Genomic DNA, 14,997 nt, shown 5'->3' with positions numbered 1-14,997 from the left:
ACGAGCCATCTGGTGCCTGAGTGGCTGGTACCAGAGTGACTGCTGAGGACAGTGCACCAGGCTGACCCCGCAAAACAGGGTAGTTGGTCATGTCCCGTAGTGGTGGGGGAGGTCGATTTGTTCTTGGTTTCTTTTTGGGTGGACGAGATGACTTCAGTGCCTTCTGGTAAACAGGGCACCCCCTCCAGGATGCCATGTGGTGGGGATCGTGCGTCGTTCCCAAACATCTGGCACAGGTAGGTTTCTCCAAAGCAGGGAGTGTGCAGTTCTCCACTAAATGTGGGCCAGCACACTTAACACACCGCAACGGCAGGGAGCAGTAATTCCCAGTATGTCGTAAACGTTGGCATTTGCGACAGATGGCTGGCCCGTTGCGGCCCTTGTACGATTCAATCGAACTTTCGTGTACAGAAGATACCGCATTTGGTAAATCCTCTATGTCCTCCCTCCGGGAAAGGGAGACGACGTGGGTAGCGCAGGGGATCAATGCCCTGGTCTCAGGATTCCTCTTGCTATACTGGTGGACCAAAGGATCTTCGAAATAGAGTCTAAGCAGTTCCTCTTTCACCACCTCTGCCATAACCTCTGGTGGCAAGTCCTTGAGTTTGGTGCGGCGATTACCGGACGTCTGGTGGGTAAAGTAAGGCATCGCCTTTGATTTTACGAAATCGAGAATGGTAAGATAGTCGTCCCTACTGTCAAGCAGGTATTTCACATGCTCTTTTTGGTAAACAGCTCTCAGCTGGCCGACGATGAGCCGCTGGAGCTCAGTGTTCAGTTTCGTATAATTAGTGACATATACCACATTGGAGGGTATCTTCTCTTTCTTCAGAGGGCTTGACGGGATCTCTTGAGGAGGAGGGTCGGGAGCATGAGCCATTTCCTCATCCACAGGACCATCCGGTGCGGCGTCCCTCGGCAGGGGGGTATCGGAACACGATCCACTGCCACCACAGCCCGTGTGGGCGGAGGGTCGTCTGGAGCGACGGCCAGAGGACTTTCCGACTGGGTCAGGGTGTCCAGAAGACTCGCCACGGTGGCGGGACGGCGTAAAGGGAGGTGCAGGTACAGCCGGGTAGTGGTCAGACAGAGCCGATGTGTTCGCCGCCTAACTACGAAAAAGATCAATTACTAGGCGGTCAGGTGAATCGTCTGACGACGACGACGACGACGACGACGACGACGCGGATGAACGGACCCTGACACGCGACGGTGGACAGTCTTCATGATGATCGGTTTCAGTGCCGGTGGTTTCCACCGGCGATTTGTGGCGGTTGGCGCGATTCCGGCGATCCTTCGCCCGTTGCGGGGTGGGCAGAGCATTGTGCGCGACAGGAGGCCGGGACGAGCGGCGTTTCCTACGCGGTTCTTCCCGAAGGGCTGCAGTGCAGGGGTCTGAGGGTCGCGAAGGCTGCTCCGCGACCTTCTCCATAGTGGGCACGGGTGCGTGATCTACCCCTCGCACTCTTATTAGTTAGCGCTTGCAGGGATCCAACCTGAAGCACGCATATGCTACCTTTTTTTTAGTTAGCGTTTGCAGGGATCCAACCTGAAACACACGCATATGCTACCTTTTTCTTTTTTTGTGACATGTTCAGCATCACCGGTCTATTGCGGTCTAACTGTGTTGGTGAGGCAGTAAATTTCCACAGGGCAGTCACTGCAATTCACTTTGGAGGTGTGGCGGTGGAACTTGTAGTCCTGTACCACCCTCTGACGGTGACAGTACTACATGAGTCAGGCAGAAAACTTTAGCGTAACATGGGCAGGTATGATTGGAGAGTATTGGACGTGGATGGGGCTAGTCCCGCCAATGTACCACCCTCTGACGATAACAGTACTACATGAGTCAGGTAGAAAAATTTAGCCCATCATGGGCGCGTATGATTGGAAAGTATTGGGCGTAGAATGGGGGCTAGTCCCGCCGACGAATGCATCCGTTGATTGGAAAGTATTGGGCGTAGAATGGGGGCTAGTCCCGCCGACGAATGCATCCGTGGTGGGCTTGGCATTTGCTACCACTTTTTCAAAGATAATGTACAGTTTTTCTATAAAATCCGACTGCGAGAAATAAAATGCAGTGTTGTGAAAAAGTGTGATTGTTTCCTTTCTCGTGGTCATTTTGAACTGCAATAGCAGGGCATGCAAACTATTAGTGTTTGTCCCACATACAAGGCGTGTTTTTGAAGTACCGTATTGTACTTCCACGGCTGGAATTTGGCAAGCTATGATAGCCATTCGCCGTGTTTACGTTTGTATTTGAAATGCCTCCTCCACTTGAGAATCCCGACGACTGAAATAAGCCCTGTGTTCGTTTTCTTAGCGCAGAAAGTGTGAAAGCGTCAAATTCGGCACGTCAGTGAAATGTATGGCGAAAACACGAGTCATGGGATGGCACTGAAATGAGCAAAAGCTTTTCAAGGTGGCCGTATGAATGTGTATGACAGACGAAGTGTGCAACCTTCATTCGTTACTGACGATTTGTGGCAGAAAGTTGATGAAAAGTGGAAAGAACCTTCGTTATGATGAGTTCCCTCAAGTGTCAAGAAGTGTGCTTTATTCAATGATTGTTTAATCAGGCGGCAGATTTCTGTGAGGGAACACGCCCCGTGTGTTCTTTCTCCCTATAAACACACAAAGGTCAAACAACTTCTACACACAATATGGTGTTTTCTTCGTCTCCGACGGTTATACAGGAAACTGGAAAATCGTATTTATGGCTTATCGGCTTATGATTAAAATAAGCCGACTGAATGCGACTGGTTATGAAATTTGTAATCTCACCCAATTACAGTTTAAAGCTATGTGAAATACTGTCATTGAAGCTACTATCCTCGAAGATCCAGCATTTGGAGATGTCGGTACCATGCTCAGTATAGAAATGACACCGATTGATTTACCTATTCGTTTTCAATAATAAACGAATCACAAGGCCAAAAGTGGGGTACGATGTCAGGAGCACAGAGGGTGCAGGAGTTGATGGTGGTGGGGGACAGGGGCAGCAGTTTAGGATATATATGCGATTCCCATACATATTCACCTATTGGAAAGCATTTACTATTACAGCAGTGATTAGCGTTTTGAAACTTGGGCTGTAGAAGTCGAACTGATGGGAAGTTCATAGAAATATTCACGATACACTGGGCTGCATCTGACGAATTAATAAGTTTTTTCAACTTCTAAAGCGAATGATGCACCGTAATACGAGGGCCGTTCAGAAAGTAACCTCCGGTTGATTTAAAAAAATACACCAAGTTAAATAAAAATATTTTAATATATACATCTTACAACTACGTCTTTGCACTATTTTTCTACATAGTCTCCATAGCGATTGAGGCACTTATCGTATCTCTTCACAAGCTTTGAAATTCCTTCTGCATAAAAATCACCCGCTTGTGCCTGGAGCCAGCCTGTGACCACATCTTTGAGCTCTTCGTCGTCATCAAACCGCTGTGACCCGAGCCATTTCTTCAAATGCATGAAGAGGTGATAATCACTTGGCGCCAGGTCTGGGCTGTAAGGTGGATGGTTGATAACGTCCCACTTGAAGGACTCAAGAAGGGCCGTTGTTCTGCGAGCAGAGTGAGGACGGGCGTTATCGTGCAAAAAAACTATACCGGATGTCAGCATACCACGGCGTTTGTTCTGTATAGCCCGTCGTAACTTTTTTATTGTTTCACAGTACACGTCTTGATTAATGGTCGTACCACGTTCCATGAATTCAACCAACAACACCCCTTTGGCATCCCAAAACACCGTTGCCATCAGTTTTCTGGCAGAAAAATCTTGCGAGGCTTTTCTTGGTTTGGTAGGCGAATTTGAATGTGCCCACATCTTTGATTGTTCTTTTGTCTCAGGGTTCACGTACTTAATCCAGGTTTCGTCACCGGTCACGATTCTGTTTAACAATGGTTTTCCTTCGTCCTCATAACGTGACAAAGTCTAATGCAGAGGCCATTCTTTGAGTTTTGTGGTGGTCGGTAAGAATTTTGGGCACCCATCGTGCACAGAACTTACGGTAACCCAATCTTGCTGTCACTATCTCGTACAAGAGTCTTAGAAATCTGTGGAAAACCAGTAGACAACTCCGACATTGAGAAACGTCGATTTTCACGAACTTTTGCATCAACTGTCTGAACGAGTTCGTCAGTCACCAATGATGGTCTACCACTCCTCATCATGAACGTTTTCTCGTCCACTTTTAAATAAACGTACCCATTCACGGACAACTCCTTCACTCATAACTTTTGGTCCGTACACGGCACAAAGCTCACGATTAATAGCTGCTGCAGAATATCCTTTGGCTGTAAAAAACCTTATGACAGCACGCACTTCACATTTGGCGGGGTTTTCTATTGCAGCACACATTTCAAACTGCCACAAAAACTAAACTAGCGCAGGTACGACGTTCACTCGACCACGGCTTGATGCCGACTGACCTGTTGAGTGCGTGAATGCACAGATGGCGTCGCTACTCCCCCCACAACCCGCACTGTGACCAATCGGAGGTTACTTTCTGAACCGCCCTCGTATTAAGTAGACGTCTTAGTTTAAATATTTAGAGCAAAACTGTGGTACAACTACATTCGAGGCCCTTGTCATTCCATATAATCTGAATCTCCCTCAGATAATTTATATCAAGAATGAGCAGTACTGCTGTTTACATTTCCATACAAACATATATAAAGTAAAACAATCTGTTAGTACTTGCAGTTAAAGTGTAAAACTAAGGTATGAAAAAGGAGTTGAGGACTAATAAATTAAAGAATTATATTAGCACACTGGAAAGACTTACACAACCCACTTGGCGTCAGTGAAATATTTAATGAACTCCACAAGGTAAAATACAGTTACGAAGGAAAGTGTTTCAAAACAATTTTATTACAGTTATTTTTAATTTATTTTTTAAAGTATTTGAGGAGATACAGACCAACTGCCACAGCCGCGAAACAGTTCGTTTTTTCGTAACACCTTTTCGACATAGTGGCGTTCGTAATACTATATAGCAGAAGTCACCGATTTTTTTTTCGCAACAAGCCGGATAACTAACAAAATGACGAGCGCGGACCGCACCATCAATTTAAAATCTATTTAAAATTTACTCTGGGAAAATTAAGGCACAGAGCATCCAGGAGGCCTATTATTCTGAAAATACTTAAGATCGCCTTTCGTTCTAAGAATATTTAATTTTAAATTGTGTCACAACGTCTCATTTCCCATACGTTTTATCGAGCACATGTAAGAACCGCCGGCGGGCCGGATGCGGCCCACGGGCCGTAACTTGGCGACCCCTGTACATAGTTGAAACTGATTGGTGTAACCGGTCATGTGTGGCAGGGTACACGCAAGCGAACTATTGCAGTGACATCGGTTGCGACCGGATAGCCGAATCGGTCGATCGGGTGTGGAACGCTTTATACACGTTACAGAAAAACGAAGTCGAATAGAGAAAACTTTCCCCAATAACCATAGGATGGAAATCAAACCATTTTATAGCTATAGCCATAGAACAGCAGCCAGTCTGCGACAAGCGCGCGGAACAGTATGTATTTAAACTGTGTGTTTCGCTAAAGAGCGCAGTTACCAATTAAATTAGCTGAAGATACCGGTTTCAGCTGATATTCAACGCCACGAACACTAAAAATTCCTACCCATGGCTGTTTACATTGGACGCGACTTTGACGTTTATAGGATAAGATTCGAGAAATTAACTACGTTAAAAGGTCTGAAGGGCGTAAATTTTACATTTTGCTATGCTCAGTGAAAATTAATGAACTTTTGTTGTAACAAGTACAGTAGATCAGTAAGTGCGAACTAAGGCAATGGTGAAAAACCCATTTTAAACACTTTCCCTTTATGGTTTTTTCAACAAATGACGGGAAAAACTTCAAGCCCGTTTCTGGTTGGCTGTTATGCTGTTACTCCACATCGGCGCATTTCTTATGTTAATGTGAATAATTTTGTTCTACCCGAAGTCTCAGCCTGCACTAACACTTAGCAGGTTGTTTTCCCCCACCGTGAATACACAGATGTTATAGCGGTTTTCAGACTGTATTGGGAAACAAATGGAACTACTCGTGTATATTGCGAGATATGTAAGAAAACTACCACGCAGTACTATCTCCATTCGTATATACTCTCAACTGTTGAGTTAGATACATGACCAAGTCGAGCTCTTGGCTGAAAACTAGTTCGAGCCGCCCCAAAGACAGTTTTCCATGATTTATATAATTATTCATGAGGTATTCTCAAGTTAACATTTTTGGAACTGTTGACATCCAGTCAAGTTTTCCAGTCAGGTAGCCGACACAACGCTCCATGTTGAAATGCCAGTAACCTTGTTTAAGAGGTTGGGAGGCCTGTTTATACAAAATACAGCTATGAGCTTCAAAGCTGAGCCTAAGGGAGTCTTATCAATATCTACGTGATTTTCGCCGTCCGCTGCTTACAACGAAGGAGAATCTTGATAGCGGCTGAACTTAAAATCCCTATATGAATCTTCTGCTTAGATTTTTCAGTAACCAACTTTCAATATTAATATTTTGATTGCGTTAAAGGATCATTGTTTCTGGCATTGGCAATTCTATCCTTTGAAAGTGCACTAGAATTGTGGTTTCACGAACCATTAGATAAAATAAATGCACTAAACACGTGTCTTTGCTTTCGGTTGCTACCGAACTTACTTGCTGAAGTGCGTTATTTGCAAGTTTTTCTTTCTTGAGGACAACAACGCTTTTCGCAACGTGTGCGTGAGACAACTGCAGAAACCGTATTTTGAGACTACTGAACGGCACAATAGCTATGACTCTCCGGCAGTCGAGAATTTGACCACACATTCGCAGCCTTCCCCAGTATGGAAACCACGAACCGCGACTGACGATATACGTAAATTAAACCATGTAGCTCTCGCTATGTCTACGTCTAGCACAGATTACAGTTTTACTAGGAACCTCAGGAACCTTGTATTAAACAAAAGGGGGGGAGAGAGGGAGAGAGAGAGAGAGAGAGAGAGAGAGAGAGAGAGACGCATGCGCTCTCGCATCCCGCAGGCAACTTGAACCGACTAGCTGCGTAGCTAAGTAACGAGTTCCCTAGGGAATGCGGCCGCACGCTACACTTGACACCTCAAGCGAAAGGTCCCCACTGTGTAGGAGAGGAAGGGAGGGGAGGGGAGGGGAGAGGGAAGCGAAGAAGAGACGCGGAATGCACCAGGGCTAGCAGCTGCTAGGCTACTACGACACTAAATTCGCTCGGGAAAGAATTCATATACCCAGTCCTCGCCCCACCAAAAGAGTCCGCCGATTGCTTTTTAACTTGTTTGAGACAGTAAAAATATTGTAAGCTCTGTCGTTTTCAAGGTAGCGGCGGGTTAATTCTAAGAGGCTTTCCGCGTTCAGTATTTATTGGGACTACCAGTTTGTCAAGTCTAATAAATTGAAGCGACTCAATAATATCGTCAGCTGACAAGGCGATTTTTCAAGATGAAGCTGTCGACCGCCCAGAAGAAAACGTTTCGGCAATTGTGTTAGCTATAGACAGCAAGAAACAAGAGAAAAACGAGAAATACGACGGGCCGGAGAATGAATAAATACGGAGTGATTTGTCTCAATTCATTAAGTAATATGTGGATCACCGACCCGAAAGCTTTCATAAGCTAAGACGAGTCGTGCACCGTACGATAAATTAATGTTGAGGACGTGAAGCAAAAATATATTGATAGGCAATCGCAGTCAACGAGACATTAAGAGTAACCTTTAAGTTTCTGGCGACAGGCAGAGCACTCAAATGCGTGAAATTTAGTGCTGTAATATCGGCAAACAACATTAACAAAATTGTTATAGAAGGCTTTGAAGCAACTTTATCTACAGTGCGAGGATATGTTCATGTACTTACCGTAAAACAGTGTATACGTTTTATTTGGTGAGACTGACATGAATTTCGCATATATCTCACTAGTCACTGCGTACATCTACGGTATATGACTTAGTACAACCATTCGACGCTGCTGTGCAATTCATGAAGTTAATGATATATTTTCAGGTTAATAGACAAAACAATGCCTTAGTGAATTCTCCATCGATCATCCTGAAGTGTTACAAAGACTAATCCTACATATACATACAAAAACTTGTTAAACGAGCGCTTGAGAAAGCGAGGTACAACCTGTGCAAAGACTACCTCAAAACTGCATTTTTTTATCGCCGTGTGCGTGAATCAAGAAACAGTCCATCCGAATGACTAATATTGTTAAACTCTCAATTCACTATCTCGCATTCTAAGTACTTATTAACAATACTGAGAATATTTTGGGTCCGTTAATACAACTCGTCACTAAGTCAATACGCGTCCTTCAGATCGTGAATGTTTCGACTGACAACACTGAGCAGGAGTGCAAGACTCCAAGTTAGTTTCGAAATGTCACGCCACAAGAAATTTTATAGGTGACACTTATGTTCCACAGAATTGATGGTTATCCTCTCAGTATTAGTTACAAGTGGATTATTTTGATACTTAAAAGCAAACAATTATACAGGAATTGCTATAGAATATTGTTTAACTGCAATCAGCCACGTAGTGCTGGATTTGGCTAAACGAGAAGTTTAGTTGCATCGCGCGACGTCACTTCCAGAGCGTACGTGACAATTTTGTATTGGATAAGAACTTCGGGTGTACACTAGATACCTGGAAGGGGAATTGAACGTCTCAAAGGGCTAATACAGGGAGATATTACGGGGACAATCATTTCTATTAATGTATCAAATCTTTGATCCACGCACGAAGTTCTATTTCCTTATGTCGTTCAACCTTGATACTCTCCTTTAACAAGTTTTCCATTCATCCTTTTTTTTCTGGTTGCAACGGTGTACAACAGTTATCACAGCAACATCATGCAACATTTCGAACTATAATATTATTGAGCAGTTTAGAGTGAATTTCAATAATATATCACAATGTTATTTATCGTCAACGACGCGCTTTGCTTCATAAACGTGTCAGCCTTGCCTCATTCGTGAAGAAAGAGCGTGCCTTTCGATAGCCCAAGTTAAACATTCGACGAACTGCTGCTTTTTCTATCACCACGGCCACTTCGTCACGAACACTACACAAAACTGTATGTAACGAACATTAACTTACAATCACGGTACAGATACTAACTGATAGTTAACTGTACAATCAACTGAAGGCGTTTAGCCCAATTTACAAAGAACTGTACGTAGCCAATGAATTACAGGGAAACATTGCCAGTTATAATGCATTGGAGCTCTTAGTGCTAGTTGAGTGACTACTGGAAATGCGGATTGTTCGAAAGAAACACTGCCAAAAGTAACTGGACTGCTGCACTGCAGTTGGACAACTTCGCAGCGATTCAAAAATCAGTTCCAATCCTGTGCCCTCAAGTTTCAAATAGTGAAGAGCCTGCCTGTGCTACTGCTAAAGCGCCTGAGTACAGCGACGTTCAAACTTCGCACGGGTTGTGGACGCAACCGCTGGCAGTGAAGTCCTGGCCTTGAAATTTCTGCCACGGCAGGATGCGCACCAAACGGGCTATTACAATTTCCTTTCCGTCCACGAGGGACACGCTAGCAACACAGCACCCCGCGCATCACACACACACACACACACACACACACACACACACACACACACACACACACACACACACACACACACACACAGGATACTTCCTAATAACATGGCCTCCAACAACAGTTATTTTCTAAAAAACTAGTTTCAATTTATCCCCTCCCCAGAAGAGTCTTAATCTTACTTCTATTACACGTCAATATTTTGGTTAGCTGTTTTGTTTAGACAAGCAGTATGTCCTGTACTGTTATCCGTGAAGCAGACTGCCAGTGATATTTACTACCACGTGTCTACTAGCACACAGGACCTACAACTGCGCTTTTATGCACAAAGTTCCCGAAGCAGCCACATAGCAAATAGAGGCCGACACAGCGTGCTTTATGAGAAAACGCTATATCGAAGTAGTATCGTGTAAGGAATAACGAAGTAAAATAAAAAACGAGGACCACGTAGCGCCGTAACAAGTTTGATGAAGATAAATATATTTTGGAAAAGGATTCTGCCTCGGCGATAAAGTGTCAACATCAAGGTGGCTGCATGCATCATTTCTTGCACACAGATCAGGGGTAGATCTGAAGTGCCCAAGAATTTATAGCAGAAGTAGTTTTACACTTAACACGCATGTAACCCCGTGTAAACCGGGTTCCGCGTACGTAGTTGCTTATTAGCTGGTGTACATTTGTCATTTCTCGTTAACTCCGCAATAAATATGGTCGGTCTGACCCATTAACTTTATTTCTATCAAAATATTAGGGCTGCTTTTTAACACATTAAGTTCCACCGGAAGTCATAGAAATTCAGAATCCAACGTCGCGGGCGGTAAAAGAGCGGTCCCAGGGTTAAGTTCGGGGGGCGGGGGAATGTATTACCTTCTATCAACCCCACATTTAACTTGCCACAGTTGACTAAAATGTTTCAATACAATAATTTGTTTACATCAGTACTTTGTGCATCGATATATCAGAACCTCGAAATACAAATCAGACAATTCGAAAAGTATTCGTCCGAAAACTTGTGAACATGCACCAAGCAGTTAATTTAAGAACTGTAATATCAACAAACCTACATCTTTGACAATTTACATAAAATTAGATTGAAGAGTACAGTCAGCAATATCAGTATTTAATGTAGTATTTCGACTGAACACACGCCTGAAGACTGGCTCTGTGAGCTTGTAAATGCAAATGTTTCAGTAGTTTACACCGATCTTCGGGAAGTCTGCCTTAATTTTTGCTTGGTGGAGACGTCTTTTCCTTTGTCTTCCATTATTCCTGCGATTTTTTGGTTCTACCTGTGGACTTATACGAACCATATCTGATTTGTCAGTGATAGCAGGGATGTTAAAGCCTGGGAATGTCCGCGTTCACCTGGCTGGAGTGTTACCGGTTAGGTCTTAAGCCAATCCACTAGGCCAGGTCCTCAGATGAAAGTACCCTGTGTCAAAACTTAGCTTGCATTTATAGAATTCTGCCACTTCCGAGACACAGGTGTTAAGCCACTTTATTCTCCGGACCGGAAGTTAGTTGCGAAATTTGAAATCTACATATAAAAATATAGATCCTGTGTGTGTGTGGGGGGGGGGGGGGGGGGGCGGCGGGGAGTTCTCTACAATATGCGTTCTTGTGAGCCGAAGTCCACATGTTTCCTTCTAAATCATCTGTGTTAACACGTCATAAGCGTCAATGCACAAACTTCCTTCTATGCCCATCACCTACACCTCGAGACAGATTACCCCTAAATGGGAAGCGTGGCTACACTGTATGCCCTTCGTGATTTGCTTTTCTTATCCTTTAAACCATTCCTTGAAGTATTCTCCGAATTAAAGGAGCTGAATTATTCAGTTCTTTACAAATGACATCCCATTTCAATACTTTATACTTATACTACAGTAATTAAAGTTTTTTAATGGGGGAACTAACCACTACCTAAATATAAGAAGCCGTTCAAGGTATTTTAACAATGGACAGCACTCCAAAGGCATTAAGTGAAAATTTTCTTGTCAGAGCTTCCGTGTAACCATGTCAAAGCTATTCCGCCGGGGAAGCCGTGACAATATCCAAAATTATATATCGATTAGAAAATCGACATCAGCGGTAGTAAATCGAATTAATACACACGGCTCTGCACTATTCCGGTAAGGAGCAGTTCTTCTGGCTCAAGGAAGTCTTTCCACCTACATTACAAAAACTAGTCTCTCCACTTACACTACAAATATTTTGGCAACATTTGGAAGATCAGCGATTGTTTTAAACATGACAATTAGGTGCTAGCATAAATGGCAGTTATTTTCTTCCTATTGGTCGTTACAGGTTTCGATTATAATCATTTCCACAACGCAGTGTACCGCATACATTACTTCACAACGACTTCAAGCACCAGATTCTCATGTGGGCCGGTTAAACTATGGGCTGATTATAGTCGTTACAACCTAAACGTGGACAATCATTTATATCTGCAACTAACACCAAGGTGATAGAATTCGGAGAATAATTTTCAGCCCATTTCTGTAACGTTCCACATACTCATAGCAAATGAGTAAACGAACACGTAAATTTTTCCGTGCGAGGTCCGATTTCTCATTATGACGGTATTTTCTCCCTATTATGTCGGAGCCAATATTTTAGCATTCGGAGGAGAAAGTTGGTGGTTGAAATTTCATGAAAGATATCGCTACTACGAATAATACGTTTGTTTTAATGGTTGCCACTCCCATTTCGCTTATTCCCGTGACATGTTCCACTACTTCACAATAAAACGAATCGAGGTGACCCTTTAACTTCTTTGATATAGTTCGTTAATCCTGGCTGGTAATGATTCCATAGCGAACAGAAGTAGAAGAGCACGTACAACAGATTTGCCTCATCTCAGAGTTCCAAACAGAAAACAGGTTTTGGTTTGTCTTCTCCACAGTATTTCCTGTGTGATGGGCATCCACACTCAGAATTCACTGATAGAAGACCAGAACTATTCAAGTGACAGTTTGTCTATTGTTCTGTACTTATAGAACAAGCAATGACACTAGTACTGAGATTCAGTACGTTTGGGTCTTGGTATTTATTTAGCACAATAATTCTGTGCTCTAAGATTCAGAAACGGGAGAGTTAATTCAGCTTTCTGGCTAACGTATGAATGTAACGTCAAACTTAGGTGCAATATCATTCGCTGGTGGTCGTAGAACGCAATTGACTGGCGCCCTGTTAACGACAGAGCGTTTAACTTTAGTTACACGACAATACTTCCCACAGAATAGCATTAAGAGCTAAACTCTTTCAATTTCCTTATTATACACGCTTTGGTCAGAGTAGGATGCAACGGATTTCTAAACTCGTTTATTGAATTCCTGTGGCTCTCCAGCTATATCTTGGTATTAAGTCTAACGTAATCTAACACTGGTCACATGCTGTTAACGAAAAAGTTTCCCGACATTAGGAACCCACGTCGCGTGAACAACTTTACCGTCAGCAGATCAGCAAAAACGCGTCCACAACTATATACACAAATTGGCATCATGTTAACTTAAATACTGGCCGAATTATTCTTTAAATTCGGTTTCACTTCCATCTGAAGTATAGTTGACACGCCGGAGTGCTTTTCGTCAGACTTCGATCGAACACGCCACTGTCACGTTACATAGTGACTAATGACACGCAAACGATTTATGATCTAGCAGGGCACAGATGCTTATCCAAGGTCGCCTGTCACCCAGAGTCAGTCACATGCGAGCAGAGAAGGGATCAATACTTCTCGCAAATGTCACATGCGACGCACTGGTCGGCACTTTGCAGTTAATTGATCTTTGACTCATCTCCCGACTGTTCAGGGCCACGTGTCCGTCCGATGTCCACCAGCACACGTAACATGAGGCATCTCATTGCATAACTGTAGTTACTCTCTAGGCTTCGTGCCATATTATCTACAACCGAGAGTTGGTTAAGTGCACGTTAGTACTGCAATAACGCTGCAGGAAAACTTTCAAAGATTCGTTGACACTTTCAGTAGTTGTCTAAGCTGTCTCGAAAGAACACACACACTCCTATTTCTAGGATAATATGACCTCACTACTCATATGATGAATTAGGCATCTTTTATTTCTTTAAGTTTTCTTTATTGCACGGTCATTTCACTATAACTGACAGGACGAAATTTAAAGAGAAATCTCAGCTACAGAAAGTGTATAGTAACTACTGTGGCACGTAGTAGAAAACCTATAAACCTGTACTTAAGGAGTTCACATAAATGATGGGGAAAAATTGTGTGTGTGTAAACAAAATCTTACATGAATACACACTGAAAATCAACTATTTTGCAAAGTTTAGTCAGTTTCAGCGTTTTGGGTCGACTTATTCGCCCTAGGAAACGCCCAGCTTTCGAAAAACAAATCGCTACAGAATTGCACTTGTTCCAAATTCTTGGTATAAAACACTAATATAGTCTGCTCTACGTACGCAGCTAAATGCCCCCATTATTTTGGGTACCGCTTGTCGCGTCATTACACAAAAACACTTCACAGTTTGTGGGTACTTACAGCTGTAGGTCGGTGCTGCTTTTCCGGCGCCGGTTCTGTGCGGGTAGACGCTCACGCTCGGGTTAAGTGCTAACGAACAGATCGACGCCTCATGTGCACGCGAACATCAGCGCTACGAGCGGCAGCGGCGAGAACCACTCGAACAAGCGAGCGCCGACAGTGGGCGGTTCTAGGCGCGAGATTCCAACAGCCCGTAATGATAGGGTGGATGAGATCCTGTGCATAATTAATACGCAGGCCACAGGTGCCGCACAATAGCACAGCTGGCATGGCCGGAACTTTTCCGTGACTCAGGCAGTAGACAGTACTGGTGTTCAGCCGCTGTACACGGATTTGTGGTATAAAAGCACGGTATGAAAACAAAGAGTGTGCATCATCACGTCAACCATGTCTACACAGATTTAAGTTTGGTACATTGCTGGTTATTAGTTTTGATCCTGAGATTTTGGTTGTCACGACGTTATTCAATAAATGGAATGCCGTACATACATTGTACGTAATTAACAGATATGCTACCACAAAAGTTTTTGAAAGGGTAATACAAATTACGAAAACTAGTCATCACAGTTTTTCTCAAAGCACTCTCCTTTAAATTTTGTTCACTCTTACAACCCTTCAAGTCACTTACTGAATGCTCCACGTTATGCTTCTTATTCAGCGACACACAACAGTTCAATAAAAGCATTTCCGGGGATTCAGTAGTCAAAACTTCTACTACTACCTCTTTCCCTTTCTCTCACTAACTGTTCTTTAATTTTATTGTTGTGATCGTTCCGCAAGAAGTAGGACGGTGTGTGTGGTAAGGCATGCTCCATGACACCTGTGATTACAATCATATCTCATTCGAATGTGAATGTGGCGAATAATCCTACAGAAATGAAAAAAGT

The 14,997-nt window shown here is 43.3% G+C and overlaps 1 protein-coding gene across 1 annotated transcript in view; it reads right to left on the bottom strand.

The window, feature by feature from the left end:
* The window catches only part of LOC126473443 (acyl-CoA-binding protein-like), a 90,579-nt gene extending 76,344 nt beyond the window's left edge, over nt 1-14,235 (bottom strand). Inside the window, exon 1 of the mRNA XM_050100490.1 lies at nt 14,111-14,235. The gene's annotated coding sequence lies outside the window, so the exon portion shown is untranslated. The remainder of the gene's footprint in view (nt 1-14,110) is intronic.
* Nucleotides 14,236-14,997: the final 762 nt, after the last annotated feature.

Source organism: Schistocerca serialis, chromosome 4 (assembly GCF_023864345.2).
Source record: "Schistocerca serialis cubense isolate TAMUIC-IGC-003099 chromosome 4, iqSchSeri2.2, whole genome shotgun sequence".
Taxonomy (NCBI): Eukaryota; Metazoa; Arthropoda; class Insecta; order Orthoptera; family Acrididae; genus Schistocerca; species Schistocerca serialis.
The sequence above is the reverse complement of the archived record's forward strand: the minus strand, read 5'-3'. Positions and strand labels throughout refer to the sequence as shown.